The sequence below is a fragment of the Mustelus asterias genome, chromosome 21, assembly GCF_964213995.1.
Source record: "Mustelus asterias chromosome 21, sMusAst1.hap1.1, whole genome shotgun sequence".
NCBI lineage: Eukaryota > Metazoa > Chordata > Chondrichthyes > Carcharhiniformes > Triakidae > Mustelus > Mustelus asterias.
This window is the reverse complement of record NC_135821.1, coordinates 3,615,119-3,640,719: the sequence shown is the minus strand read 5'-3', so window position 1 is coordinate 3,640,719 and position 25,601 is coordinate 3,615,119. Positions and strand designations below refer to the sequence as shown.

Here is a 25,601-nt window from a genome sequence, read left to right as displayed (position 1 = left end):
CAGTTCAGGCAGATGGAGGAGAGTGGTGATGGATGGGGATTGGTCAGACCTCTCTTTGAGGTAAGTGCGAAGCGTTTTGATGCTATCCTGGAGGGGAATGGAGGTGTAGAGGGATTGGACATCCATGGTGAGGCGGAGGCGGTTTGGGCCAGGGAATTGGAAGTCGTTGATACGGCGCAGGGCATCGGAGGAATCACGGGTGTAGGTGGGAAGAGACTGAACAAGAGGAGAGAAAATGTAGTCAAGTTCGGTGCAAATGAGTTCAGTGGGGCAGTAATAGGCTGACACGATGGGCCTACCGGGGCAGTCCTGTTTGTGGATTTTGGGAAGGGGGTCGAAGCGGGCTGTCTGCGTTTGGGAACTATGAGGTTGGAGGCTGTGGAGGGAAGATTTCCAGAGGTGATGAGGCCATCTAACAGTGGCTTGATGTTCAGTGGTGAGATCGTGGTCCAAGGGGGGGGGTTAAAAGGAAGCATCCGAGAGTTGGCACTCAGCATTTGCGAGGCAGAGGTCCGTACGCCAGACAACAGCACCGTCTTTGTCAGCAGGTTTGATAACAAGGTCAGGGTTGGACCTAAGAGAGCAAAGTGCAGCAAGTTCGGAAGGAGACAAGTTAGAGTGGTTGAGAGGAGCAGAGAAATTGAGATGGCTGATGTCATTCTGACAGTTCTTGATGAAAAGATCAAGAGCAGGTAAAGAGGCCAGAGAGAGGGGATCAAGAGCAAGTAGGCCAGAGGGAGGGGATCGAGAGCAGGGAATGAATTCCACCATCAGTTATGGTTGTATTGAAAAGAGGAGTAGGTTCAACAGGCTGGATGGTCTATTCCTGCTCCTATGTCATGTCTTCTTATGACTTGGAGAAAAGGAGTGAACACGGAGGTACATCGGAGGTAAAGTGGTATAGTTATTGAAAGGGTGAATGGGAACCAGAAAGATTAGTGATTATTGCAATATTTACTACACTTTGTGTAATTCCAAGAGGTTGAACAAGCGTGATGGGTGAAATGATTAGGATCTGGAATGCATTGCTTGGAAGTGTGGTGGAGGCAAATTCAAACATGGCTTCCAAAATGGAATTAGACATTGATCTGAAGATAAATGATCTGCAGGGCTACAGGGAGCGGGAATAGCTGAGTTGCTCCTGCAGGGAGCTGGTGCAGACAAATGGCCTCCTTCTGTGCTATAACATAGAAACATGGAAACACAGAAGATAGGAGCAGGAGGAGGCCTTTTGGCCCTTTGAGCCTGCTCCGCTGAATCCTCAGGGTAGACCCCTGGTTCTGGATTCCCCCACCATTGGGAATATCCTCCCTGCATCTACCCTGTCTAGTCCTGCAAAAATTTTATAAGTCTCTATGAGATCCCCCCTCGTTTGTCTGAAACTCCAACAAAAACAATCCTAACCTAGTCAACATGATGACGGAGCAGTGCTTCGAAAGCTCGTAATTCCACATAAACCTGTTGAACTTTAACCTGGTGTTGTAAGGCTTCTTACTGTGCCCACCCCAGTCCAATGCCAGCATCTCCACATCATGTCAATCAATAACATCCTATGATTTCCCAAAGTGATTGACAGTAGTCTTGATCTGAACCCATGCAACTTACAGGAAATTCTAAAACCATGACCCATTTACCACGCTGTAGTCAGCTTGCAGACTCTCCTTTAATTGTTCACCTGGATTCTTATATCCTCTTATTGTTTTTGATTTTTATTTAAGGGTGGAAATGGTTGGTGTACAACTAATTAGTGTGTAGCGTAGGTGAAGGCCTAGTGGTATTATCGCGAGACTATTAATCCAGAAACTCAGCTAATGTTCTGGGGAGCCGGGTTCGAATCCCACCACGGCAGATGGTGCAATTTGAATTCAATAAAAAATATCTGGAATTAAGAATCTACTGATGACCATGAAACCATTGTCGATTGTCAGAAAAAACCCATCTGGTTCACTAATGTCCCTTTAGGAAAGGAAATCCGCCGTCCTTACCCGGTCTGGCCTCCATGTGACTCCAGAGCCACAGCAATGTGGTTGACTCTCAACTGCCCTCTGGAATGGCCTAACGAGACACTCAGTTTAAGGGCAACTAGGGATGGGCAATAAATAAATCCTACAGAGGATGGCAGAGCTAGAGTTGGCAAAGCACCTCGCCCACAAACTAAAAGCTCTGTGAATCATTTAATTGAGGACTGTGGTTAGTGGATGAGGAGGAAAACTCACCCCAATTGATTTTTCAATGACTTTCTGACTGGGTTTCCACTTGTATTTTTATTTATCGCTGTGCTTTCTGTTCCTCGCTGCGGCCCTGACAGAGAGCTTCTAAAACTGGGAGATTAATCTCGGACAGGAGGTTCATTGCAGCTGAGAGAAATCACTTAATCACCGAGGGATCAATATGAGCGCACTAAGAAATTGTTTTTAATGGAAACGGGTTTAACCCGTAAGATCCCATCATGCAATTCGAAGAAGAGGAGTTCTCCCCAGTGTCCTGGTCAGTGCCTGTTCCTCAATCAACAGGAAGTCTCACAACACCAGGTTAAAGTCCAATAGGTTTATTTGGTATCACGAGCTTTCAGAGCGCTGCTCCTTCATCAGGTCACTCACCTGAAGGAGCAGCGCTCCGAAAGCTCGTGATATCAAATAAACCTGTTGGACTTTAACCTGGTGCTGTGAGACTTCTTACTGTGCCCACCCTTGTCCAACGCCGGCATCTCCACATCATGGCAATCAACAGAGTAAAACAAATGATCAGGGCATTCTGTTTTTCCTTTGCTGATTGTGGGAGCTTGCGGTGCAGTAACAGTGGCCATACTTCAAAATGATTTTATTGGCCCTCAGGCACTTAAAGTTTATTTATTTATTAGTCACAAGTAGGCTTACATTAACACTGCAATGAAGTCACTGTGAAAATCCCCTAGTCGCCACACTCCAGCGCCTGTTCGGGTACACTGAGGGGGAATTTAACATGGCCAATGCACCCTAAACACAAAAAAAAATGCACCCTAAACAGCATCTCTTTCAGATTGTGGGAAGAAACCAGAGCATAAGTTCATAAGATGTAGGAGCAGAATTAGGCCATTCGACCCATCGAGTCCGCTCCGCCATTCGATCAGGGCTGATATGCTCCTCATCCCCATTTTCCTGCCTTCTCCCCATAACCCTTCAACCCATTACCAATTAAAAATCTGTCTAACTCCTCCTTAAATTTACTCACTGTCCCAGCATCCACCGCACTTTGGGTAGCAAATTCCACAAATACACGATCCTTTGGGAGAAGTAGTTCCTCCTCAACTCTGTTTTAAATTTGCTACCCCTTATCCTAAGACTCTGACCTCTGGTCCTAGAATGTCCCACCAGCGGAAGCATCTGCTCCACATCTACTTTATCCATACCTTTTATCATCTTATATACCTCAATTTGATCTCCCATCATTATTCTAAATTCCAGAGAGTATCGGCCTAAACTGTTCAATCTCTCTTCATACGACAAACCCCTCATATCTGGAATCAATCTAGTTAACCTCCTCTGAACTGCTTCCAATGCCACTACATCTTCCCTCAAATAAGGAAACCAAAACTGTGCACAATAATCCAGGTGTGGCCTCACCAATACCCTGTATAGTTGCAACAATCCTTCCTTACCTTTGTATTCTAGTCCTTTAGCTATAAATGCCATAATTCCATTCGCTTTCCCTATTATCTGCTGTACCTGCATGCTGGTTTTCTGTGACTCATGAACAAGGACACCCAGATCTCTGTGCACCGGAGCACCACGAAGTCTCCTTCCCATCTTTGCGACCAAAATGCATGACCTCACACTTACCCATGTTAAACTCCATCTGGCACATTTTGGCCCATTCTCCAAACCTACCTATATCCATTTGTAAGGTTCTGATTTCCTCATTGCAACTTACTGTCCCACCTATTTTTGTGTCATCTGCAAACTTGGCTATAGAGCCTTCTATCCCAAGTCATTAATACAGATTGTAAACAGCTGGGGCCCAAGGACCAAATCCTGTGGCACCCCCACTTGTTACTTCCTGTCATCCAGAAAAAAAACATTTATCCTGACTCTCTGTCTTCTGTCCATCAGCCAGTCACCTATCCAAACTAATAAATTACCCCTAATCCGTGTGATCTAACCCTGTGAATTAACCTTTTGTGTGGCACCCTATCAAACATCCGGAGGAAACCCAAGCAGACACGGGGAGAATGTGCAGACTCCGCAAGGACAATGACCCAAGCCAGGAATCAAACCCCGGTCCCTGGCGCTGTGAGGCAGCAGCACTAACCACTGTGCCACCGTGTTGTGACTAGGATGTCCTGAGGCCATGAAAGATGGTACATAAATGCAAGTTCTATATATGTAACCATTAAATCTCTAACAATAAGGTTAAAAGAGAAGCTCTGAGGCCTGGACTTTCCTTTGAAACGCCTCTTTTCATACAGGGTAGACAGAGTCTGACAATTAATTAAAATGGGGCAGCTCGACCCTCGACCTACACTCCACAACTGAAATGTCCAGGTGTGTGCAGGTACTGGCAACTTCGTTGGGTGTTTTCTGAGATTTCTGCTGTTACGAAGTTATGCTTTTTTCAGATACAATATCTAATTTTTCTCTTTTCTGGTTTGGATTTTTTTTAAAAACTGGAACCCTCTGGAGAAAATGCCAAAAATGTCCCGACTATTTACAATACACACAGTTGCACATCCCTCAAAATGGGCAGCAGGGTGGCACAGTGCTCCTACTTTGCATGTATCGATATGGCCTCACAGCGTCAGGAACCTGGGTTCAATTCCAGCCTCGGGTCACTGACTGTGCAGAGTCTGCATGTTCTCTCCGTGTCTGCATGGGTTTTCCTCCGGATGCTCCGGTTTCCTCCCACAGTCCAAAGATGTGCGGGTTAGGTTGATTGGCCATACTAAATTGCCCCTTAGTGTCAGGGGAATTAGTAAGGTAAATACATGGGGTTATGGATGAGGTTACGGGGATCGGGCCCAGGTGGGATTGTTGTTGGTGCAGGCTCAATGGGCCGAATGGTCTCCTTCTAATCTGTAAGGATTCTATAAAATTGAAAACATACGCTCAACCCGTAGGATTTTATAAGTGGGCAGCACAGTGGCACAGTGGTTAGCACTGCTGCCTCACAGTGCCAGGGACCCGGGTTCGATTCCCGGCTTGGGTCACTGTCTGTGTGGAGTCTGCACATTCTCCCCGTGTCTGCATGGTTTCCTCTGGGTGCTCCAGTTTCCTCTCACAGTCCGAAAGATGTACAGATTAGGTGGATTAGACATTAGTGCCCCTTAGTGTCACGAGGATTAGCAGGGTAAATGCATGGGGTTACGGGCCCGGGTGGGATTGTTGTCGGTGCAGGCTTGATGTGCTGAATGGCCTGGTTCTGCGCTGTAGGGATTGTATGAAGAGGAAAACAAACACTCAACCTCATGGGATTTTATAGGTGGGCAGCATGGTGGCACAATGACTAGTGTCAGGGAGATCAGCAGGAAAAGACACGGGGATAGGGCCTGGGTGGGATTGCCGTCAGTGCAGCCTTGATGGGCTGAATGGCCTTCTTCCAAACTGTAGGGATTCTATGATTCTAAGTAGCCATTTGATGGTCAGCTAGCTGGAGGTTAGAGTTGTAAGATTTGCTTTTTCAGGTGGCGATGATATTGCAGGTGAATTAGGCATGTCGAGATTGTGTGGGCAGTGATCTGAAATATAACAGTGGAGTCAGGTTAGATGAGCTGGTGGACAGACCCTGTCAATTGAATGTTCAACAGCAGTCTGGCTGCCCAGCCCAGAAAGGCAATATCAAACTGCTCAAAAGGCCGAAGTCTTGGGTCTTCTCCATTACGGCTTCAACCAAGGATGTTCGTCCAGCACCTGCAATTTGGCTTTGTTTTCAGGACTGATAATGTCTCAGCCATTATGGGTTGAAAGGGGTGCCATTCAAGTTGAAAGCCTGCTGTTTGCAAAGCCATTGGCTCAACAGATCCACGAATTCTGTTAGTAAGGTTGGCTTCTGTTCACTGCAGCGGGACTGGAGAATGCCAGCTGCGGGCATGGTAGAAGAATCTGGCCCTCAGTGCTTATTCACTTCCAAGCTTTAATTTAGAGAAACAGACAATGCATATCTCACACCTCCAACTGAGGACTACAGTTTCAGCTTGATTTATATATATATACACACGAGAGAGGTACCACCATTGGTGCCTACCTAAGATCCTCCAAATCCAGTGGCAAGAAAGGTGGTCCTTCAGCGGCACTGTCTCCCAGACCAACTTGTCTTATCAAGGCTAATCAGTCAAAACCTGCTCTGCGGGGTGGGACTTGTCATTTGTATGTCTGACAACAGATCCTGAAGCTCTACTTGGAGCTCGGTCACATCAGGAGACTCGCAGGAGGTCATCAGGATGTTTTAAGGGTGTCCTCAAAGCATCTCTAAAGGGGTCGAACATACCCACTAACTCATGGCTTGTGACTGACCAAAATGGAGAAGGTTCAACTGGGAAGGCACAGAGCACGCTGAGAGACTTTCTCGGGAACGTGCAAAGATGAGATCAAGGCATCGGAGGGACCACAAAACCTTCCAAATTACCCATCTCCCCGATCCTCCCAGCACCACCTGCCCCACATGTGGCAGAGTCTGCAGATTGCTCATTGGAAACATCAGCCATCTCAGAACGCATAGAAATGGAGTGGAAGCAAGTCATCTTCCATCCCAAAGGACTGCCTAAGGAGAGGATGTATGAGGGGAGATGTGTACCTCATCAATCCCAATAGCTGAATGCAATTAACTCCCAGTTAATATTCAGTTAACATTATGGAACCCCACCTTGCCATCAAAAATGTGAAGAAAATCCAGGATTTGCTCTTTAAGAATTACAACCACACCAATTATTTTGTGTGGACATTAATGATTTAGACCAAATGTTTATATTTGGTGAAAAACAGCGAGGACAGAGACTTCCTAAGATGCCTCCTGTTTATTTCTTTGGTCTGTACAACACTGAGGTACAAGTTACTTATTCTAAACAGGACTATTCAGATTAATGATCATGGACAGAGGAGGAGCAAGCTGGCTGGTCCCCACATTGAACCCTGAGGCACTTCACCCAGTACCTCCCAGCACTGCATCTCTCTGAATGTTGTCTTCTCAGCCCCTTCTCCACGTCAGTTAAAGTTAAAGTTTATTTATTAGTCTACAAAGTAGGCTTACATTAACACTACAATGAAGTTACTGTGAAAATCCCCTAGTCGCCAACTCTGGCGCCTATTCGGGTAACACTGAGGGCGAATTTAGCGTGGCCAATGCCCCTAACCTGCACGTCTTTGGACTGTGGGAGGAAACCGGAGCATCCGGAGGGAACCCATACGGACATGGAGAGAATGTGGAAACTCCACACAGTGACCCAGGTTGAGAATCGAACCCGGGTCCCTGGTGCTGTGAGGCAGTAGTGCTAACCACTGTGCCACCATGCCACCATCATTCATTTCCAAGTCTTATTCTGAATCCCCAAAGCTTCAAATTCATTTTGTAAACTTCCAAGAAGAACTTCATCAAATACCTGTTGGAAAGTTATGCAGAAAGAAAGAAATTGCATTAACATAGCACCTTTCACAATGACAGGATATCCCATACAACCAGTTCATACTTTTGAAGTGGCATCACTCTTGTAATTGCCTCAATTTAATCTCTAATCTGAAAGGTAGCACCTCTGCTATTGCAGCACTCCCTTGGCTGCTCTGGCGTGGCAGGCTAGATTTTTGTGTTCAATTCTCTGGCACAGGATTTAAATCCAGAACTTTCTGACTTAGAGACAGGAGTGCTAATAACAGCCGCGGTTGACACTAGAAGTGTTGCCACTGCCTTAATGGAGGAAACGCAATAGCAAGTACACAGCAAGCTCCCACAAACAGCAGTGAGGTGATGACCAGATTTTGGATACACAAAGTCAAAGGCCTGAATCTTGCATTTGTAGGGTGTGTGTGATCAGCGGGATCAGAAGGCGACGTGAATCCGGCTGCGATCAGACCCTAACTGCGATTCCATATTTAACTGGCCATTTATCTGGCAGCAAGTTCAAACCACGTGCTGAGAAAGGTTCTCGGCTGCTGGGGAGGAAGGGGGCAGTTTTTTAAGATTCTCCTGAGGTTGACGTGCAGGTTCAGTCGGCAGTTAAGAAGGCAAATGCAATGTTAGCATTCATGTCGAGAGGGTTAGAATACAAGAGCAGGGATGTACTTCTGAGGCTGTATAAGGCTCTGGTCAGACCCCATTTGGAGCATTGTGAACAGCTTTGGACCCCATATCTAAGGAAGGATGTGCTGGCCTTGGAAAGGGTCCAGAGGAGTTTCACACGAATGATCCCTGGAATGAAGAGCTTGTCATATGAGGAACGGTTGAGGACTCTGGGTCTGTATTCATTGGAGTTTAGAAGGATGAGGGGGGGATCTTATTGAAGCTTGGCCTGGATAGAGTGGACATGAAGAGGATGTTTCCACTAGTAGGAAAAACTAGAACCAGAAGGCATGACCTCAGGTTAAAGGGACGATCCTTTAAAACAGAGATGAAGAGGAATTTCTTCAGCCAGAGAGTGGTGAATCTGTGGAACTCTTTGCCGCAGAAGGCTGTGGAGACCAGGTCATTGAGTGTCTTTAAGACAGAGATAGATAGGTTCTTGATTAATAAGGGGATCAGGGATTATGGGGAGAAGGCAGGAGAATGGGGATGAGAAAAGTATCAGCCGTGATTGAATGACAGAGCAGACCTGATGGGCCGAGTGGCCTAATTCTGCTCCTATGTCTTATGGTAGCCTCAGTAGGAGGATGGATGCTGAACAAAGTGAGGGTGAGGGCGAGGGTGGGTGTTTGCAGCAAGCTCCCTGAAAGCTGACAGTCGCTGTAGAGCTGCCTCAGGAAGCCGTGATACTGTGTCAGTGAAATAAGCTCAAAGCAACGCTGCTAAACATGACCACACTGCAGATTCAAGCACCTGACAACAGACCTCATTGGGTCTCAGTCCACGAGCATCTTCTTTTATTTTATATCACCCTGGCTGTTTCATCCTGCCCTGGAACGTGTTTATTGCAAAAACGTGAAGGCCGCCTGGCAATTGGCCTGTCTGCCGACCATAAAAGTGGACGGGCCACATCAAGTCACCACCAATTGCCTCCTTAATGGGTTTATATTGCCCATTAATCGGTCAGGTGTGCTTCAGATTCCCGTGTGTGCCTGCCACGTGTGCTCGCCATTACACACAAGCACAATGATGTTGGGACGCGGGCTTGACATCTGCTCAGGCGATTTCATGTGCTTTGGGTCGGGTACACATCCACTCTATCAACATACAGTTCTGGCCATCAGGATTACTTAGTGCGGTCTGCTTGGATGTCAGGATGTCTCCCTCTGTGACTGGATCCTGGACTTCCTAACTCACAGACCACAATCAGTAAGGATAGGCAACAGCACCTCCTCCACGATCATCCTCAACACCGGCGCCCCACAAGGCTGTGTTCTCAGCCCCCTTACTATACTCCTTATACACCTATGACTGTGTGGCCAAATTCCCCTCCAATTCGATTTTCAGGTTTGTTGACGACACCACCGTAGTGAGTCAGATCTCAAACAATGACTAGGCAGAGTACAGGAATGAGAGAGAGAATCTGGTGCAGCAACAATAATCTCTCCCTCAATGTCAACAAAATGAAGGAGATAATCATCGACTTCAGGAAGCATAGTGGAGGACATGCCCCTGTCTACATCAATGGGGACGAAGTAAAAATGGTCGAGAGCTTCAGGTTATTCGGTGTCCAGATCACCAACAACCTGTCCTGGTCCCCCCATGCCGACACTATAGTTAAGAAAGCCCACCAACGCCTCTACCTTCTCAGAAGACTAAGGAAATTTGACATGTCAGCTACAACTCTCACCAACTTTTACAGATGCACCATAGAAAGCATTCTTTCTGATTGTATCACAGCTTGGTATGGCTCCTGCTTTGTCCACAAGAAGCTACAAAGGGTCATGAACAAAGCCCAATCCATCACTCAAACCAGACTCCCATCCATTGACTCTGTCTACACTTCCCGCTGCCTTGGCAAAGCAGCCAGCATAATTAAGGACCCCACGCACCCCGGACATTCTCTCTTCCACTTTCTTCCGTCGGGGAAAAGATACAAAAGTCTGAGGTCACGTACCAACCGACTCAAGAGCAGCTTCTTTCCTACTGCCATCAGACTTTTGAATGGACCTACCTCATGTTAAGTTGATCTTTATCTACATCCTAGCTATGACTGTAACATTACATTCGGCACCCCCTCATTTCCTTCTCTATGAACGGTATGCTTTGCCTGTATAGCACGCAAGAAGCAATGGGCCCAATTCTCCCATTGCGACCCGCACCTTTTCTGGCGGGTCGGGTTGGGAGATGCGCGTGTCGGCCATTTCGCGGATTGCGGCAAATGTTTATAACCCGCGCGCATCTCCCAACCGGAAGAAAATGACACCACCGGGAACGCGCAGAAAACCGGCGGGAAGTGAGGTAAGATATTTGAATATGTTTTACATATATTTTAAATGTGATTATCAGGACTGGCACGGAACTTGTCGGGCCTTATAGCATCTCCCACCCCGCCAGGAGTACTTCATTCCGGCGGGGTTTAGAGTAGCTCCCCACGTTCGGGGAACTAGTGGGAGACCCTGCTGGAGTGAAGGGGGGGCAATCGGGGCCCCCCAGGAGGTTGGGCGGTGGGGGGTGGTGCTCCCTGGGCACTGCCCATGGGGCAAAGTGCCCATGCCCAGGGGGCACCTTGGCACTGCCCAGTGGGTATCGGGCAGTGCCAAGGGGAGTGGCCTATTGTGGGCAGGGCCTAGGGTGATTGGGGGGGGGTCCCGCTGCCATTCTACATTGGGTTGGTGGTGGTCTGCGGGGGGGGGTTTGCCTCCCGGGGGTGTGCCTAACCCCAGGGGCGGTCAGTTGGGGGGAGAGTCTGCCGGGGTGAGGGGGGTGGGGGGATCACCACTCCTAGAGTGTGTGGGCTGGATATTGGGGTGCTCCGGGGCGGGGGCGGGGCGGTCAGGGCTGGCTTGGGAATTGTTGTGGGGGCCGCGATTGGGCCGTGGCGGGGGGGCTGGAGGGGCAGCACTATGGGGGTCCCGGGCTGGCCAGCAAACGGGGAGACTGACAACTGCGCATGCGCAGAGATCCAGAACTGTCAAACTCCAGCGCGAATAGGCCCCGCCACCCTGGGTTTTTAATGAGATTCACCGTTGGGACCTCTGCATTGCACAGAGTGCGGAGATTCAGGTCTGAAGTTGCACTGAAAAAAACAGTTGTGATCTAGAACAGTTTTCCCACTAATTCAGCACTTTAGGGTATTCTAATACATGTGACAATAATAAATCAAATCAAATCAGGGAGGCTGAGAGGCAAGGGGGCTGATCTGACCAGGCCAACACTTTCTCAAGCTACATAAACTGTTTGCCAGCTTGTTGCAAAGATAATCCTCAAGATCACCGATAGTTGATTCTACTTTTTCACATACAGTTGGGATAAGATGGCAGGATTGTGATGGATATGCCAGCTACATTTCTGAGATTAACCTACCAGGTCACAGTTGTTTGATGAAATAATGCAGTTTGTCCTTCAGGAATAAGCCAGAGAGCAGTGAGAGATTGTTGTAATGTGTGGGCTGTAAGGTGACGCTTCCTGCCACTTGTGTGAACAATTTAGCCTCTGTTTATGTATCTGTGATTATTTTTGTGTCATTAAAAATGATGATTCCCCATGTCCGTTTCGGCCCTATTTCAATTTTACAATGATGTGGAGATGCCGGCGTTGGACTGGGGTGGGCACAGTAAGAAGTCTCACAACACCAGGTTAAAGTCCAACAGGTTTACTTGGTAGCACAAGCTTTCGGAGCGCTGCCCCTCCATCAGGTGGCCACTCACCTGATGAAGGGGCAGCGCTCCGAAAGCTCGTGCTACCAAGTAAACCTGTTGTACTTTAACCTGGTGTTGTGAGACTATTTACTGTGCAATCTTACAAGTCACTACTGGACATGGCTCCCAACCCTACTGATGAAGTTGCTCCCCACCCCCGCACTGCCCCCCCCCCCCCCCCCCCCCCCGCACCCCCCGCCATCCCCCTCTATTGTTTCCATTGAGACTTCACACTAAATATGTAATAATAGTTTCCCTAAGCAATGCCAGACATCCACTGGCCCAGCAAGGCACTGGAACTAGGCTAGCCATATTTTCAGAATTGCTCAGGCTTAATATCCCCATGGGATGGCTTAATGCTGTCGAGCAGTGAATGTCAACACTGCGTTCCCACTACTTAGTCAAAAGTCAAGGGTTTACCCCAAAGAAGCATGGGCTTTCTCAAGTGCATTTTGCCTCAGGGATAGATTTGCCAGCAAATGCTTGAAGACTATTGGCAGCTGCTCTATTTTGGGGTGAGAAAATACAGTAAGAGTGCATACCCTGACAAAGGAGATCTGATTGCAGTGATTCAAGACTGGCCCATAGGTTGACACCTATAACCTGTTGAGATTTCTAGGTTCCCCCAACTCTGCCTCTTGGGAATGTGCTAATTCCTCTCCCCCACCTGGATCCTGAGCTCTGGAATTACCTCTTGGCATAAACCTCTCCTCCACTCCTGCTCAAAGCCTAACTCTTTCACCAAGTGTATGGCCATTGTCCCAATATCTCCTCCTTTGTCTGTGTCAGTCAATCTGATGACACTTCTACGCAGTACCTTGGGATGTTAAAGTCGGGATATCAATGGTGTTGATTATCCTGTGAACATCAATGTGGGGATGTGTCTGACTGAATTTCCTGTAAAGAGGGAAGATAGGAAATAATGGTGGAAAAGGAGCCTTTAAAATGGATTGGAGCGTTGAGGGGTTGTATCTGATTACCCACTAGCGTCCTTCCATCTATATCAGATAACATGCTGAAAATCAAATCCATTTGGGGATGGGACGTCTTCATACAATGTACTTTTGCTGATGGCAAAAAGACCAATCAAGTTCTGCCATGAATGCCGCATGTAAGGTGTTTATTGGGTGTTGTTATGGGTTGTTGTTCCCAGTGTTGGGGTTTGTTAGCAAGCTGCTGTAGCCACTGAGTGTCATGGTGGCTCACACCAGCTCACAGGTAGTGTGCCCAGTTTCCTCTGTCGACTGCTGGGAGCAAAACCCAATATTGGGCTTCATGTTGGGACATCTTGTTGAAGTTGTACAAGACATTGGTAAGGCCACACTTGGAATACTGTGTACAGTTCTGGTCACCCTATTATAGAAAGGATATTATTAAACTAGAAAGAGTGCAGAAAAGATTTACTAGGATGCTACTGGGACTTGGTGGTTTGAGTTATAAGGAGGGGCTGGATAGACTGGGACTTTTTTCTCTGGAGCGTAGGAGGTTGAGGGGTGATCTTATCGAGGTCTATAAAATAATGAGGGGCATAGATCAGCTAGATAGTCAACATCTTTTCCCAAATGTAGGGCATAGGTTTAAGGTGAGAGGGCAGAGATACAAAAGTGTCCAGAGGGGCAATTCTTTCACACAGAGGGTGGTGAGTGTCTGGAACAAGCTTCCAGTAGTAGAAGCGGGTACAATTTTGTCTTTTAAAAAGCATTTAGACAGTTACATGGGTAAGATGGGTATAGAGGGATATGGGCCAAATGCGGGCAATTGGGACTAATTTAGGGGTTTAAAAAAAAAAGGGCGGCATGGACAAGTTGGGCCGAAGGGCCTGTTTCCATGCCGTAAATTTGTATGACTCTATGTCACACTTGCAATCAGTGGAGTTTTAGGTGTCTTACTGGTCTTCTGGTTCTGGCTAACTCGCCGCACAGAACATCCTTGAGTATATATCTGAATTCCATCCTGTGAACGTACCCATGCCAGCAAGGCCACCTCTGCATGGTGTGTGCCAACATACTTGCCTCTGAGAGAAGCGCTGCATTCGTAGTTTTGCCTTTCCATGAGATTCCCAGAATACACTGCAAACAGCAAAGATGTCATTTGTGGAGATGCCTTTCTCGGTAGCTGTAAGTCATCCATTTTTCACAGCTTTACAACAGTTGCTGAGGACACAGCCCTCCTAAACCCCAGCATCCGGGTCCTAAGAGCCAGCTTGACATTATTCCATGGACATTTTGTGGATCAGCCAAGGATGCCAGTTGCTCTCCCTAGAGCATGTATCGCGTTCTGTGTCAAGAGATAGATTGCCTCATACCAAATGGGATTGACCACGGGTAAATGGGATTAACTAATAATGAATATTATCAAATCTCCCTGGTGTCAGCTGCATTCTGCTGAAAACAGTTCCCTCTGCTGGCAAATGGATAAATTACAATGAAGAACTCTTCCAGAATTAACTGCCACTCTGATCATCCTCTTAAGTAACATACAGACTGTCATTTTTGATTTAGAAAGCTTTTATTTTGCATAAATTATCCTGATTGTGATCAATTCTCCTTGCATCTTACATTTAAATGGTTGGAAATACAGAGATTGGCTTTTTTTTTTCAATATAGTGTGTTTGAGTCATTGGGCCCTATTTTACCCAATTTATTTCAAAGTGCTGGGCGGACTTGAATCTGGGAGTGTTTCAGATCCGACATTTAGACCCGTTCTCCGGCGCCCCCATACGCACTCTGCCTGAAAAAATATCAGCGATTCCGAATCGCGCTGCAGAAGCCTGTGGGCGGGGCTTAGCGCGCCCGAAACCCTGCAGCTCCAATCGGAGCCTCCAACTGCGCATGCGCAGAAACAAAATGATAGAATGCGGCTCCCCTGCCACATCGCTCCCGGGCTGGATAATGCCTCCCCCTGGCCCCCACAGACATTACCCCACCCCCACAACATTACTGACGCTCTTATTCCCCCCACCCCCTCCCGCCACCCTGACCAATTGCGGGCCCCTCGCCCCTTCTCCCCCACCAATCTCAGGCAGAATGATCCACCCTCCCCCCCCCTCCCCCACTGACCTCAGGCAGAGTGGCAGCGGACCCCCCCCCCCACGCCATAGATCTCAAGCAGGGAGCCGTCGGACCCAACCCTCCCCCCCACCAGCCACCCCCCACCCCCCCCGCTCCCACTGATCTCAAGCAGAGAGCTGTCGGATGCTCGGCACTTACCTCCTCACTAACTGGAGCGCCCGAATCAAACTTATATGGAGCATGTCTGTTTCGTGCCGATTCTGGGTGGGCGAACGCGGTGGTAAAGGGGGAAGTGCCAGTAAAGTTGGGCGTGCAGCCCATTAAATCAATTTAAGTGCATGCAAATGCATTTAAATGGCCGTCGTGCCCGTTTCGGGCGCAGTCCCAATTGTGGCTATTTTCGGGCCTTGGTAAAGAGGGAACTGGGATGGAGGTGGGCGCGGATCACGCTACTCACCTCACGCCCAACTTTACCAAGTTTCCGCACTCAAAAACGGGCGCAACGCGATGGTAAAATCGGGCCCATAGAGGCTTAGAGGCCGACAGCGCAAAAAAAGGCCCTTTGGCCCATCAAGTCAGTGCCGGTTAAAGACAAACCACCCAACTATTCTAACCCCATTTTCCAGCACTTTGTCCATAGTCTTGTTTGCCTTGGCATCACAAGTGCACATCTAAAGAAGTCTTGTTTTTCCAGATGCTTGTTACCATTTCAGATAGGAATGTGGGGTTGAAGTCACAATCAGATCAGCCGTAATCTTACTGAACAGTGGACATTTATTGCCTATCCCTGACTCAACCACATTGTTGTATCTGGAGTCAGATGTAGGCCAGACCAGGGGGGGACGACAGATTTCCTTCCCTAAAGGACATTAGTGACCCAGATGGACAACAATGGTTTCATGGTCATCATTAGACTTTTAATTCCAGGTTTTTTTATTGAATTGAAATCTGTCACATTGGGATTTGAACCTGAGTCCCCAAAGCACTACCCTGGGTCATTGGATTATTTTTTCAGCAACAATACCACTACTCCAATGCTTCCCCTGAAATATAAAACTAGATGTACGGTAGTCACTAATAAAGGCATTCAGGAGATTCGTCCTCATCCAGAGAGTGGTTCGAATGTAGAAATTCCACTGAGATGAATAACATTTGAGGACACTGGATAAGTATGTGAGGAAGAAAGGAATAGAAGGACATGTTGATAGAATGGGATAAAGGAGAATGGGATGGAACTCATGTGGGGCAAAGAGCTAATGGGCAGATGGCCTATTTCAATTGGATAGGATGGGATTTGTTCCCTTAATTTCTGACTCTACAACCAATGAACCGATCTGTAGATAAATAAATGAGAATTTTGTTTTCTAAGGAAGGTGTGTTAATAATGCATTTTTGGGGTCTTCTTGTAGACAGTTCCTTGAACTCTCATGGTCTCATCACCATTGTTTAATTTGTTCTATTCTCTCTCCCTTTAGGTTACGCCCCTGTTCCACCCCCCCAGCCCTCTCCAGGTATGTATGCTCCCCTCAGGCTACGATGATGCAGGGAAACATGTCGCCTTCCTCTGCCACTAAGTTACAGAGACTCCAATGAGACTGACAGTGAAGGTAAATTAGTGGGCGCCACTAATGATTACACCGCAGATGTTGGCTGTGCAAGGAATAAAAAATGCTGTTGGGCAATTGGTCGCAAAGGTATGACATTTGAGAGTTTACATCAGGGACTAAAATATCGGTTTAATAGATCATTGTGAAAGGATCCAGTCAGACTCAATAACCATCCTTACCCCATCCCTACTGTCTTTGATGAAATAATGTGGAGATGTCGGCATCGGACTGGGGTGGGCACAGTCAGAAGTCTCACAACACCAGGTTAAAGTCCAACAGGTTTATTTTGTGTCACGAGCTTTCAGAGCGCCGCTCCTTCATCAGGTGAGTCAATTTGATGAAATAACTCTACACTATCTGGGTCTTGTATTCTCTCATCCTTTTCATCTGCTTGCTCCATCTCAAAAAAACCTAATTAACATTTGCATCTCCCCGCACCCCACACCCCAATCCGACTTTCTCTCCTATTTCTGCTTTAGAAACATAGAAACATAGAAAATAGAAGCAGGAGGAGGCCATTCGGCCCTTCAAGCCTGTTCCGCCATTCATTATGATCATGACTGATCATCAAATTCAATATCCTGATCCCCCCCTTCCCCCCCCATATCCCCTCGATCCCTTTAGCCCCAAGAGCTATATCTAATTCCTTCTTGAAATCACACGTTTTGGCCTCAACTATTTTCTGTGGTCGTGAATTCCACACATTCATCACCCTCTGGGTGAAGAAATTTCTCCTCACCTCAGTCTTAAAAGGTTTATCCCTTACCCTCAAACTATGACCCCTAGTTCTGGACTCCCCCACTATCGGGAACATTCTTTCTGTCTCTCCCCTGTCTAATCCTATTAGAATTTAAAAGGTTTCTATGAGATCCCCTCTCACTTTTCTAAACTCCTAAGATATTTTAACTCCTGAGATATTTTCTGCCTTAAAAGTGCCACATAGATATATGTTGTAGGTATTAACTGTATTTATATCTGAACTATCCAGTACTGACTGTATCTATAACGGGACAGACAGTCCAGTATTGACAGTGTCTATAATGGGACTCTCTGTTTTGAACTGACTGTGTCTATAATTGTCCCAGCAATATGTTGTGTAACTTTCTAACAATTTCCTGAATCTCAGATTTGCCCCTCCGGTCTAAAAGTCCATTTTTAATGTTACCCCAATCAGCACGTCCTTATTTATCTTGCCTTCTGTTTGAACCATGGTGACATCTCACACCGAGATTGGCCTTGGATAGCAGTGAATAACAAAATTTACACTCCCCACAATGCCATGGGCTTTTTTATGATTATGAACGTATTGGGACTTCAGGTTTCAGCTTCTTGATGTAGCTCAGAAACTAGCACCTTTGCTAGTTCCTCAAAATTTTCTTCAAATCCATTTGTGACCCGCAACTTGGTGCACAGCCTTGGCCAGGAGATGGTGCTAAGCTACAACTTTCTAACCAGTAATGACTTACTGCACTTATTTTCTGATTCCTGTGGAGTTTTTTTTTAAGTTTACTGAATAGGAATTGTTAGGGTGTACCAATTACAATAGCCGGACTTGTCAACCAGGAGTAGGTCAACATTATGGGCGGCACGGTGACATGGTGGTTAGCGCTGCTGCCTCACAGCGCCAGGGACCCAGGTTCAAATCCGGCTTTGGGTGACTGTCTGTGTGGAGTCTGCAGCTTCTCCCCGTGTCTGCACGGGTTTCCTCCGGGTGCTCCGGTTTCCTCCCACAGTCCGAAAGATGTGCGGGTTAGGTAGATTGGCCGTGCTAAATTGACCCATATGTTGGGCTGAATGGCCTCCTTCTGCACCACGATTACAATAGTCCGTTGAGAGACGACTATTTTGTTGCAAGACACCTCACTCTTGGTAAATGCAGCACACTTACTGAGGCCATAGGTGCGATGGCAAGTTTCTCCTACATTTAGCCGATTTCTGATTTTAACATTAACTCTCACTGCGAGAAGTGACTAATGTTTGAACCCAGTTAGCGGGGGTAACTGGTAACATCACTAGATCAATAGACTAGTGGCTTTACCAGGATGTACAGGAGAGTCTGTGTGCTTTGATCTACATGTTTGTGCTATCTAGGAAATCATAGAAACCCTACAGCACAGAAAGAGGCCATTCGGCCCATCGAGTCTACACCGACCACAATCCCACCCAGGCCCTACCCCCATACCCCTACATATTTTACCCACTAATCCCTCTAACCTATGCATCTCAGGACAATTTTTAGCATGGCCAATCAACCTAACCCGCACATCTTTGGACTGTGGGAGGAAACCAGAGCACCCGGAGGAAACCCACGCAGACACGAGGAGAATGTGCAAACTCCACACAGACAGTTACCCGAGCCGGGAATCGAACCCAGGTCCCTGGAGCTGTGAAGCAGCAGTGTTAACCACTGTGCCACTGTGCCGCCCTGTAATAAACTGGACTGACCTTTCCACTTGACTTTATAAAACACCCACTGACATTGGCAGGTGAATTGAGCCAAAAGCTAGTGAACATAGTTAACAGTAACTGTTAACAGTTATGGCGTCAACTTATAACACAACAGATTGCACACTACCAAATCAACGCATCAGAATAACATCTTTCCTTATCCACCAGTCTCTCTGTTCATTTGCATGGGTTTTATGTTCAATTGATATGATCTGGTGCTGTTGAAAGAGGCAGACTGTCAGTGATGAGGAACGGAGCATGTTTTGCTTCTCACACCAGCATCGAGCTCTCCCTAAGTAAGAATCATGGCCATTTGGCCCATCATGTCTGTACTGGCTGACAAATCACCATCCAGACTATTCCCTGAAAGGGTTAACATCAGACTTTTTTAAAGTTAAAGCTTATTTATTAGTCACAAGTAAGGCTTACATTAACACTGCAATGAAGTTACTGTGAAATTCCCCTAGTCGCCACACTCCGGCGCCTGTTCAGGTCAATGCACCCTAACCAGCACGTCTTTCAGATTGTGGGAGGAAACCGGAGCACCCGGAGGAAACCCACGCAGACACGGGGAGAATGTGCAGACTCCACAAAGACAATGACCCAAGCCAGGAACTGAACCCAGGATCCTGGCGCTGTGACGCAGCAGTGCTAACTATTGTGCCACCGTGCCGCCCTGACTGAGGAAACAATAGTGCTGACATGATGATGTAAAGGGAGCCATGTGACAAGTACAAGTCTGGTGCTAGTCTGAATGGAGATAACTCATGGCTTGGACTGAAGAAGTCTTATTGTCTCATACATCCGTACACAGTTATGTTCAATAATCATTACTGTTCAGACGCCATGCCCAGAATTTTCCCGCTGTTCAGGCCAGGGGGATCTTCCAGTCCCGCCGATGGCACACCCCCACCATGGGTTTTCCAGCGGAGAGTAGTGCATCCACTCTGTCCATGTCCCTCATCATCTTGTACACCTCGATCAGGTCGCCCCTCAGTCCTCTCTGCTTTTATGAAAACAACACAAGCCTACCCAACCAAGGTCAACGGATCTTTGCATGGTCCATGCCCCGCCCGCTTTAATTCCTATGGCGATCGGGATGGAAATGTAGATCTCCAAAACCATTCACCAAGTATTCTCACTGTACAGTCTTCAACTTCAATGCAATGTCAATGGAAAATGGTTTGAATTCCTGGGGAGGAAATAAATCTCTCACTGTGTAATAAAAGCCTCCATATCACTGATGGGGAAAATAAATATATTCTGCTATTCTGAGAAAAGAAAAACCTTGCAACATTTGTAATACTTGTTAACAGACCAGAAATGACATCAAAGAGACAATCTGTTGTAACAACTCCTTGAAACTGGCATTCGTTTCAGATGAATGGAACATATACTGTGCTGAAATGCTCTCCTTAAGTAAGAATCATGGCCATTTGGCCCATCATGTCTGTACTAGCTGACAAATCACCATCCAGACTATTCCCTGAAAGGGTTAACATCAGACTGGGGAAACAATAGTGCTGACAAGATGATGTAAAGGGAGCCATGTGACAAGTAGTTTGATAGTAATTCTGAATGGAGATAACTCATGATTTGGACTGAAGAAGTCTTATTGTCTCGTATATCCGTACACAGTTATGTTCCATAAGACCATAAGACCATAAGAAGGAGCAGAATTAGGCCACTCGGCCCATTGAGTCTGCTCTGCCTTTCAATCATGGCTGATATTTTTCTCATCCCCATTCTCCTGCCTTTTCCCCATAACCCCTGATCCCCTTATTAATCAAGAACCTATCTATCTCTGTCTTAAAGACACTCAATGAGCTGGCCTCCACAGCCTTCTGCGGCAAAGAGTTCCACAGATTCACCACTCTCTGGCTGAAGAAATTCCTCCTCATCTCAGTTTTAAAGGACCACCCCTTTAGCCTGAAGTTGTGCCCTTTGGTTCTTGATTTTCCTACTGGTGGAAACATCCTCTCCATGTCCACTATATCCAGGCCTCGCAGTATCTTGTAAGTTTCTATAAGACCCCACCCCCCCCCCCTTCATACTTCTAAACTCAATAAATGTTCAATAAATCATTGACAATGGCTGGATCAGAAGATTGGCCAATGGTGGGCCACCCCTACTGCTGCAAAACACGTAGCAGATTGTGTGAAAAATCCCGGCTTGTGACACTGAGCCTCTCTCTGAGACAGACAAGCAACAATCAACATCATAGCAGCGGCTGAAGGACCCCAAAATCTCCAAAACGAAAAACTGAAAAATCTACACTCTGACCTGACAAAACACCCCGAAATGGAAAACCTCAATGAAATCGTTGGAAATCACCAGAAAGGTTCCAGAATAAACGTGGATGCTGAGAAGCAGAGAAGAAATGCACTGTGCAGCTCAAGAAGGACTCCACCATAGCATGTGGAGGTCTGTCAAAAATCGTGATGAAAAAGCGGAGTTAAAGAACCTGGAGGAAGGGCGAGCAAACTTTAAAAAAGGCTTCTAAACGAGACACAGCAACCAGAAAGCACTGGGAGATGATGTATTTTTAAGTGCATAGCTTAAAAAACACGGCAGCCCTGTTCCAGTGTGGCACCAAAACATGCATGATGACTAGCCAGTTAAAAAATCAGGCACAAAATTCGATCCTCCAGTAACACAGCAAAGTAACTAACTGGCCTTAATAACCATTGAAACAATATTTCCAGGGATTCAGAAAAGATCTGAGACAGCTCAGTGACCTCGGCAGGTATCCAATAAACCCAAGCAGCGTGGGTAAACCCGATTATTGCAGCACCATTTAAAGCATTTAAGGCAAACCTTTCCTGATTCGACTGGTAGCACAGTGGTTAGCACTGCTGCCTCACAGCGCCAGGGACCCAGGTTCGATTCCGGCCTTGGGTGACTGTGTGGAGTTTGCACGTTCTCTCCGTGTCTGCGTGGGTTTCCTCCGGGTGCTCTGGTTTCCTCCCACTGTCCAAAGATGTGCAGGTTAAGTGGATTGGCCATGCTAAATTGCCCCTTAGTGTCCAAAGATGTGTGGGTTAGGTGGATTGGCCATGCTAAATTGTCCCTTAGTGTCCAAAGATGTGTGGGTTAGGTGGATTGGCCATGCTAAATTGTCCCTTAGTGTCCAAAGATGTGCAGGTTAGGTGGATTGGCCATGGTAAATTGCCCCTTAGTGTCCAAAGATGTGTGGTTAGGTAGATTGGCCCTGCTAAATTGTCCCTTAGTGTCCAAAGATATGTATATTAGATGGATTAGCCATGGTAAATGTGTGGGGTTACAGGGATAGGGCGGGGGAGAGGACCTGGGTAATATATTCTGTCAGAGTGTCAGTACATACTCGATGGGCCAAATGGCCACTTCTGCACTGTAGGGATTCTATGATTCTATGAAAATAGCAATGGATTCAAAATTTGTGCAGTTGGAAGGGACAGACCAGACATGGAATTAGGTGTTATGGAAGAGGAGAATTTTAAGATACAGAATTGCATCGGGACTAAGTAATAAAGATGTGATTGCACTGGAGGAGGTGCAGAGGAGATGGAACATTAAAGTTATGAAGAGATATTGGGTAGGCTTGGTTGTTTTCATTGGAACAGAGAAGCGTGAGGGGGCGAGCTGATCGAGGTGTACAAGATTATGAGGGACATGGACAGAGTGGATAAGGAGCCAATGCACCCTAACCAGCACGTCTTTCAGACTGTGGGAGTAAACCGGAGCACCCGGAGTAAACCCACGCAGACACGGGGAGAACGTGCAAACTCCACACAGACAGTGACCAGAGGCCGGAATCGAACCCGGGTCCCTGACGCTGTGAGGCAGCAGTGCTAACCATTGTGTCATCGTGCTGCTCACCATCCAATTAAAGCTCAAGATGGCAGTAAACCATGCCAGCTCTGTGGCCCGAAAAAGCCTCACAGGGACAAGCAGTGCCCTTCGAGCATGGCAGAATGTTTCCACTGTAAAAAACCAGAGAAATGTGCAGGTCAAAAACCTCAAAGCATACAAGAGGATCAGCAGCGAAGCTTCCCACAAAAAAGACAAATGAGAAGAGTCATACCAAGACGAAGAGCAACAATGCTTCCGAGGCCAGATTAAAGATCCCAGAGATACCTTTTGGAATGCTGACATATGAATCAATGGGCACATTACTCATTTTAAATTAGAGACAGGAGCATGTGTGACAGTTCTGTCCGATAAAGAACCACAACTAGCCAACCTCTGGCTGTAGTGAACAAACATTCCATTATATGGCTGATGCGCTATCAATAAGGCGAAAGACTACCGATATGCCAATATAAGTGTAGGCTTTTATTCACAACAGAATCAGGAGCAGATCCCAACATATAACCAATCTGGACTGAACAAGGGGGAGGAGACAGCCACCTTTATACTAGGTGCTGAGGGGAGGACCCAAACTGGAAGGGGATGTGTCCAGGTATGACAAGCACACACAACGGTGGTCCATATAGGACAAAGGCACAACTGGGGTCCACCACAATGGCCTAAGAGGGATCAGACTACCAGTTATAAACATGCTTCTGGAACCACTCCAATACAGGATACTAGAGACACTATAGGCGGGATTTTCCGGCCGTGCTCGCCCCAAGGCTGGAAATTCCCGCCCAAGGTCAAGGGACCTTTGCATGGTACGCCCCTGCCCGCTACAATTCCCGTGGCAGATGGGACAGGAAAATTCCGCCCTATATGTGATTTGAAATCAGGAATTCTTTGTCCTGAACCAAGGCACTTGTGTTGCATTCAACTACTAAAAACTACTAACGGTCGTAAATGTAGCCCAATCCATCACGCAAACCAGCCTCCCAGCCACTGACTCTGTCTACACTTCCCGCAGCCTCGGCAAAGCAGCCAGCATAATTAAGGACCCCACGCAGCCCGGACATTCTCTCTTCCACCTTCTTCTGTCAGGAAAAAGATACAAAAGTCTGAGGTCACGTACCAAGCGACTCAAGAACAGCTTCTTCCCTGCTGCCATCAGACTTTTGAATGGACCTACCTTGTATTAAGTTGACCTTTTTCTACACCCTAGCTATGACTGTAACACTACATTCTGCACCCTCTCATTTACTTCTCTATGAATGGTATGCTCTATCTGTATAGCGCGCAAGAAACAATACTTGTCACTGTATGCTAATACATGTGACAATAAATCAAATCAAATCAAAACCTAATTGAAACAGTGAGCAAAGTCATAGAACAGACAATCATTACCTGTACCAAGTTGGAGACCCTCAAACCATCCAACGGCACTGATGACTTCGACTGGGACTTCAGTGAGAATGTTCAACACTCTGCAGATAATCCAGCTCCTTTCCAATCAGATGAAGGTAATCTTGCTCAGCCTGAAGAGGAAACAGGCCAGCTGGATCCACGAGTGCCTGAGTGCGACCACGGCCCTTCGTCACTCGGCAGAGAGGGTCAGAGTCGGAACCCAGGTGGTAGGAGATGCTGGTCCAATCCTGCATTCACCTGTCAACATTGACCCCTTAGTAAGTGCATCCGCACTGATCCATCAACCAAACTCAAGGGCCCAGGGTGCAAATAACTAAATGATTCCACAACTAAAAACAAAACCAAGATGAGGTCCAAGAGATGATACTGACCTTCCGACCATCCCGGGGTTACTGCAATTGGAGAGGCAACAAGACAGAATCAAATGCCTTCCTCACCACAGGCGACCACAATGCAGGATCCTTCAGGATCTAGGACCTACATGGTGTCACCGCTCTAAAGGCAAAGCATGATGGATGAAACCATTCTTTAAAAAGTGTAAATTCAGTGAACAACGATAGGAGACATAGTCAACAGTAAAGAAAGTGATAAACCTTCACTCTCCACCACAAAAGGGAAAGTATTGATAGGAAAAAGAACAACAGCAAGGAGAGGAAGAAACAAATAAAACACCAAATACGGCAGCTTCTACTGTCAGAAGAAAGAAATTCAAATTAAGACTACCAATCCTTCAAGCTTCAAAAGAACATTGCTCAGGGAGAGTTGTGAGACCTCCACACCGATTAAATCTGTTAGAGACTTGGGGGAGAAGGGGAAGCGTGTAAATATAAATGAAAATATGTGTGGATTAAGACGATGGGGGGAGGTGTTGCATTAGGGTTTCCAGGGTGATAAGGATTAAAGTGGGACTGGCAACAGTATCGCATACATGATGATGTAATGGGAGTCATATGACTAGTAGTAACCTGGTAATAATCTGAATGGAGATACCTTGTGGCGTGGACTGAAGGAGCCATGTTGTCGTATACAATTCTTTTCTCTCACACATCTGTACATAGTTATGTTCTACAATAAATATGTACAGTTCAGCCTCAAACCTCTTCTCCAGACAACCACAACAAATGACAACATGGGCGGGTGGAGGGTGAGGGAATGTGAGGGCTGAGTGCCAGGGAGCTGTTGTTTTTTGTTTCATTCTTTTTTTCCGCAGTTGTTGCTGATGCGCGATTAATTCACTTGGGAGGCTGGATCGTACCCGGGAAATAAAGGCTTTTATTAGCAACAAGAATGGAGCATACTGCTTAACAATACAATCCCAGACTAAAGGGTCACTAGGA

General features: G+C 46.8%; 1 protein-coding gene across 12 annotated transcripts in view; it reads left to right on the top strand.

The window, feature by feature from the left end:
- Nucleotides 1–25,601, top strand: part of LOC144509057 (synaptotagmin-1-like) — a 179,536-nt gene that overhangs the window by 7,177 nt on the left and 146,758 nt on the right. For 5 of the 12 annotated variants that reach the window (XM_078237355.1, XM_078237357.1, XM_078237356.1 and 2 more), the window contains exon 2: nucleotides 16,429–16,464. The exons of 1 other annotated variant lie outside the window; for it this stretch is intronic. The gene's annotated coding sequence lies outside the window, so the exon portion shown is untranslated. Of the gene's footprint in view, nucleotides 1–16,428; nucleotides 16,885–25,601 lie in introns of those variants that run through there. 6 more of the 12 variants (XM_078237363.1, XM_078237365.1, XM_078237358.1 and 3 more) reach the window with 4 other exon arrangements.